Genomic DNA, 7,231 nt, shown 5'->3' with positions numbered 1-7,231 from the left:
AAATTTTAATAGCTTTTAGTAGTGGTGCAGCGATAATCGTAATCGTAGACATGTTTTCACAGTTTAACACTATTATTCATGCTATATTTTAATATTAAATAAGCGTGGCGCAAAATTAAATGCAAGTTAAATTGTAGCGTAACTTACGAGCTTTTGTAAAATATCACAGGTTTAATTTAAGTTTTCCGTTGTGTCAATAAATCTGTAACGTAGGTTTGCACCTACTTTATTTCTGACTTTTAATCACCACGTATCATAGTTTATTTATTACAGAAATGAATTCAAGACAGAATCGTTAGTATTTAAATATGTAAGTAACTAATATACAGAGTGGCTATAAGGTAAATGTTAGATATAGATATTATATACATGTCAAAATAGATGACAATTATCGTTACATCTCTTTTATAACAACAAAATATCGCTTCTAAATAAAAAAAAAAAATTACAAATATACGTACCTAAACAATCAAATTGTAAGCACGTATAAGTAAATTAAAGCAATATTTTACAATTTTGATCGTTTGCTTACCAATTAGAATATTTATTGTAAGAAGATGGGATTAGTAGATACCTACATAATGTCATAATTTTCAAAATTAACTCTTTAAGTAAATCACATAGCTTCCGAAACTAAATCATTAAAGTCGTTTCTAAAAAATTTATCATAATTGTAGGATGATTTTTGTACGCCTGATTTATTTTGCGTGAAAAGGTTTTCCATACGTCTCTAACACTCTAACGGCTAGAAATCAACAATTGCCGGACCCTAGAGATTTTTTTATGGTTATTATCGATATCAGTTGGTTTTATCGCTTGTCATTCTGTCACTGACAGGTGGGTTATCTGCGCATGTTTCTACTATAAAGTTTTTCTGGTCTAAGAGAGAATACTCAATTTAAGGTAACTGCTAAAATATGTAGGTATAAGTATATACCTACATAATGTCTGTAATGTAAAAAAATGTTGTAAAGACGGAAAAATCTCCGTTGTTGTATTATCTATTGGGAAGGATGTAAGATTAATAACAATACATATTCTACTAAACATTTATAAATGAGTAATGTTGTAATTCTCAGTTTTCTGACTAGCAGTCATTTCTATATTTATGTTAAATAATAAGTTACAATTCTGAGGAATTGAAATTTTATGCAATTGTTTACTTGAATTATTGTGATTTTCTGTCTTAATAAGAACGTGTATTTTTGGTTAATATTGACAAAGTTATGACGTCATACAGGTACAGAGTTTTTATAAGACAATTTAATTCCTTACTATTTATTTTAAAGTGTTTTTAATATACAGACAAAATTCTGCGCCCTGATGTACTGAGAACGGATAGAGATATTGAAGTTCTGTAAATGCCAATGTTTTTAGCTTGAAGGGGGAGCTTAATTTAGTACATTACAAATATGACGCATACGTTAACCAATCTATTTTTTTATTACAACATATATATTTTTAACCGATTTTGGCAGATCATTAAATTATGATTATATTGTTATAAAATACTTAGGTGTTTATTTCACTCTTAGTATACAAACAATAGTAAAAGTTATAAATATAAAAAACCGAACTTGAGTGAAATAAAATAGGTACTACCAGTTTATTTTACAAAAACCGAGTAAAATCTGTTTGAAAAACGTTTAAGCGTATGTTCCAATTGTCATCCTTCACAATGAACACAAAACTTCTTATTAGTTCGCTATTAGTAGTTTCCAGTTTAGTTCTGTTAATCTTTGAAATCAGGCAAGGGTCCCAAGGAAGCGAAATTGTTTATGTATCGCCACAACAATAAATCTAAAAGGATCTTAAATCTGGGCTGCGAGCTGGCACTTCAGTAGGGTTTCTATTTACTGATCCAATTTTGATAACAAATATTTTTTAGAAGACAAAATTGAATCTTTTTCGACAAACAACAAAGAAATATTGCAGTAGTCAAAGATTTCTAATGTTAAAAATTAACAGTGTAGTATATTGTCTTTCCACGACAATATTTAGCAGTTCGAAATAATTTTTCATTTAGATATATTTTACAGTTAAAATTAATACAACACACGTAAGTGTTTTACATCATTGTAAGTGTAATTTAGGTAATGATCAAAATCCATTGTAGTTAGTGCAATGCACTAAATTAAGCTTCCACTTTCAAGCTAAAAACAAATGGCGTTTACAAAATTTTAATGTCTCTACTCGTTCTCAAGATATACCTACTTAAGGTTGCGAAGTTTTATCCGGGAATCTAGGATACCTGTATATTAATAATATTCACGCAGATAAAATATGCTTTTAATTTTTTTATTAACGTTGCAATGATAATTTCGATTACAAGAGAATATGTTATCAAAAATCTTGAACACATACAAAGTCATTCATGAACATCCAAAATTGACGGCACACAGAGCTTTCTTCGGAGCGAGATCGTACATTTGTTCGTAGTTCCATTATTATTCCACCGCGTGATCAGAAATGACCGAATCTGCTGGCAGTACTTTTTAAACAAAATTGTGAACTTTTGTTCCATTTTGCAAATTAAAAATGTCAACAATCTGTCAATCTTGACAGCTGACAACCGGAAAATATAGCAAATATCATGATACCAATTTCAACTAAAAATCCAGGATTGCCAACAGACTCAGTCAGTTCTGATTACGCGGTATTAATTAAGATAGGACATATTGCAATGGAAATTACTGGCTTTTGCTTCGGGTTTGTGTTATATCATATGATAAAAAAATATTGGCTTATTGGAATATTTTTTTTTGTTGGCAAAATTATGTAAAATTTTTCGCGAATTTCTGCTCTCTAGAGAATTCACCGTTTTCTTACTCGATTCCATTTGATAATAATTTTAGATAATAAAATCAATCAAACTGGCAGGTAATTTGAATGGAAAATAATAGTATCGCCACCAGAATTTTTTTTAAATTAATTCCATGTCCGACTAGACGACATTTTTTTATATTACTACGAATATAATATGTATAAAGTTATAATAGATTCGTACATAATAACTCGCTATTGGATCCAACAAAACGGTTTATTTCTGGTTAATTGCCTCTTAAAAACAGGATAAAAAATCTTATATAGAATGCATTCAGATTCTCCAAAGAAGAAAATTTACATTTCTAATATTCATATACCTTGTAACACAAAGATATCTGAATATTCATAACGCTCATTAAAATTACTTATTTTTAGTTGGTGGCACAATGTTTGCGAACATCTTCCCCTACAAAGATGAAGAACCCTCATTTAAAGTCTGAAAAACGGGCCTCAAAAGTGTCATAACAGGTTTAGACAGAATAAAAAAACAATTTGTAGAACAAAATAGCATTAATAAATATTAATTTTAATACAAACCAGCTGGTACTTGAAGAGTACTTTTTGTAATTACATTTTAACGAATACTTTACTCTCTTCTTAAATAAATAAAAATAAGTAAATAAACAAATAAATAAATAAACAATTAAATAAACAAAAAGCAAAAAGTTTTATTTGTCATTTAGCGGTTTCGGAAAGAAAAAACAAATAATTTGAAAATAAGCATTTTGTACTGTTTCCAGTAACTAGATATATGTGGAAAACTAAAGTACCTACTGTGGTTAAAGATTTTAGAAAAAATATGCATAGATATAGTAGCCGTCAATAGAGTCGAAATTTGCGAATAAAAATAAAATAAAACCGGCTTAAACGGCGCCGACGATGGCTTGCAAGTTCTGTCACTGTGGCAGGCGTCGCGTCGCACAGGGGTGTATTTAAGGCTGTCTGCACAAAATCTTACGGTCACTAGCTGTAATGTTACTATTTTCTATCTACGACAAACGATTTGTCACACAGCTACGAAACCGACGATCTAGAGAAAGATGGAAGTCTGGAAATGTATTTCAACAAGTATAATAACCTTTTGGTGCAACACAGTTGGTTCAAGCAAACTAAAATATGACAGGAAACAAACAGTCCACCTGGATTAATTTATAGCCGTCTTTGCTGCTAAGATGACAAGGTTTTTCGCTGCACCTACCTCCGCAACGATGAATATACCATACCACAAATTGTGTACAGTGAACAGAGATTCGTTTTTATTGACGAGATTGAGCTCAGAAATTAAAAAAATTATGTTATAACCGAAAAGATGACATTTAATATTAAATACGTCTCTGTGCAACGCGTGCCACAGTGACGTCAGAATTTGCAAGCCACCGTGGGCTCCGTTTGAACCGGTTTTATTTTATTTTTATTCGCAAATTTCGACTCTATGTACGGCTACTATATCTATGCAAGCTACTATACCAAAGACAAGTAATGATTACATATTATATGTGATTTTTAAACATTACAAAAATAAAATTTTCTGGATATTTTAGGTGAGTTTATACCGTCACAAGACAACGAAACAGAACATCTAACTCTCACCCTTTCAATTGCCACAATAATTAAAATTTTGGCTAGAAAAACCTAATCTTCTATTGTAGTAACTTTACTGGTAGGAGTTATTAGGTACGTGAATCTTACATCACAGAAAATTGTTTAAAGGATTTAAGACGTTCAAAATTTCCTGTACAAAAAAAAACAGTCCACTTTTCGTTATCAACACTGTGGTGACGCTTGAATTTTAAGATTTTGTTGTGACAATTTAGTATTATTTTTCTATAAAGGTAATTTATATTTGCTTAATTATAACTTGTCTAAGTCTAAGGGATGCACAAATGTTCTAGAAGTTCAACGTCTTCTGACCTTTCGCTAATTACAGCCAGGTCATGAAATGTCGAGAAAATATGAAAGTGCGAAGTCGACAGATGGAGTCGATTACTATGCTTCCTCAGCTTACGCTCAATAAGTAAAAATGGCCTTTCAGCAATAATAACAACTTCAAGTGTTTATGTTTGTACATCAGACGAATGTCACGTAGAAGTTAGTTTGATTTGAATGAATTTGTCACCTCAAAACAGAAGATTAAAATTGTTAATTAAGCCACAATCGAACAAAATATTTTGAATATTATTATTTTTATTATAATTTTTATTTATTGTTATTAAATACAGTGAAAATGGAGCGACCCCTTCTTAATTTGATGAATAAAAAATTACAGCGTGATTAGTTTTATAAAATTTATTTTATCTGATGAAAAAAGGGGGTAGGGTGGTTAGACAGATATAAGTATTTTGATTAAAAATTTACCATGTTTGCGATAATCTTGAAACGTTTGCACGGTTTCAAAACATTTGATTTTTCAGTTCCTTATTTAATCCATAAAATAAGTGGACTCATTCATTAATTTTTTGACTCACATTGTATAAGCAATTTTAAAAATATGAAGACAATTTTGCATTTTCGATTGGATTTATGCAGTAAAATTTTGGGATAACGTCATTACTTTTTTGGTGGGATAAACAGAAATATTTTGAAGAAATTATATAAAAATTATAAAATTTTATATTACATTCTGGACCGATCCACAAACTGCAAGTGCAGGAGTATGCTGTTTCATAAAATTTAAATAGTACCTATGTAACATGCAAAATTTTGCGGTGACGTCATCAAAATTTTGATGTGGATAAATAGACAAATTTTGCCTAGCGGTTTTATTTCATAGAAGTCCAGTCCACTAGTTTCTCAGATTATCTGTCTAATAAAATCGCCAACAGACAGACACCGATCGACAGATGGAAATAAGAGACCGATATTTATGTACTTTACAAGCCACAAAATATGAAAAAAAAAGGAAAAAATAGCCATAAGTATAAAATTTACTTGGGATGTAACTATTTTCATGCTCTGGTAAAATTAATAAAATTTGGGTGAGCTTTAGAATCAGTTGTCTCTAAAATTTACACATATGTTACACAGAAAAAACCCCTTTTATGTGTAGTACAAAGCAATAGGAAGATTTTATCATAAATGTAATAAATTGACCATAATATCAAACACAGTCTTAGGGTAAATGTGTACAAGAGTACGCACTTAGTGTAAAACTGTCAACAACTTTATAATTTTTTTGGATAGACAAATTTTATGATATGGGTTCGTTATATACATGTTTAGAGATCAGATATATTTAATTGCACGTCCCAAGACCACTATATTTTAAGAGTAATTTCAATTTTTGTCAAGATGTGTAAATGCGCACTCTTAGACAGTTCATTGCACAAGAGTGCGCATTTAAACGCTTATGAGTGCGCATTACATTTTATGAAAAAATATTTGTTTCTAAGGTGAAAATAAATGGGAATAAGTGACTACAGACTACACATAAAACGGAAGACCTATTTCTTCGTAGTCTAGGGGTCTTGAAAAGTCGAGAAAACGTGAAAATAGAGAGTCGGTCGACGGACTCGATGACAACACGCTCAGGAAGTAAAAATAAAAAAAAAATCACCGTAACCACCACCACACAACTTGAGAAGCAGTACAAAGTAGTAGAGTTAAATAATTCATTACCGTATGATATGTATCTCCAAGACTATTAGACTACGTATTGCAAGCAATGCGCACTCTTATGCAATACCTCGCTGCGCACTCTTGTACATTTGTACATAACCTAATGTTTTCAAAGTTAAAAGCTTTTCATGGATAGAAAGTATAAAACTGTTAGTGTATAACGAGACCTTAAAAGTTACAACTAATGAAAATTATTACTGTAAAATAAAAGAACTGGTACGTACCTTACAAAAAACTAAAACTATGAGCGGTAAAAATTACATCCACACAACGTGTGAACATAAAATCGTCAGTATGACCAAACTATAAACTATATTCAGGTCACTTTTGCACCTTTATCTCAGGTTTAGCATTAAATTCTGAATAGTATAACTTCATCTTACCCAGATGGCACTAATAAGCAGAAATCATCAGTGCGTACTCTTATGCATATTCGCACTCTTGTACACATTTACCCTACAGCTTTTTTCTTTACATATTTCTTTAGGTGTGGAGTGAGTGGTTTTAAGTAAGGGGTGATATAGATCTTTGTGTGTACAGTACAACACTATTTGCATTCTGATGTTTAATGCTGAATACAAGTTACATATGCATTTTTTCAAAAATATTGAACGTCATCCTGTTAACTCACCTGCAAGTAACATATTCACCTATATGACGTTATTTAAGTTCCTACACTTTTTCATTTCGAATGAATGCAGTGACTACCAGTAGATTTTCAATTGAGAACAGCTGAGAATAACAGCGCCGAACAAACAGTTAAGAATAATAATAAGCGTATCATTTTCTA

The sequence above is a fragment of the Zophobas morio genome, unplaced genomic scaffold, assembly GCF_036711695.1.
Source record: "Zophobas morio isolate AGI-343-1 ecotype UQ-CSIRO unplaced genomic scaffold, CSIRO_AGI_Zmor_V1 ptg000014l, whole genome shotgun sequence".
NCBI lineage: Eukaryota > Metazoa > Arthropoda > Insecta > Coleoptera > Tenebrionidae > Zophobas > Zophobas morio.
Note: the sequence above shows the minus strand (reverse complement) of the source record.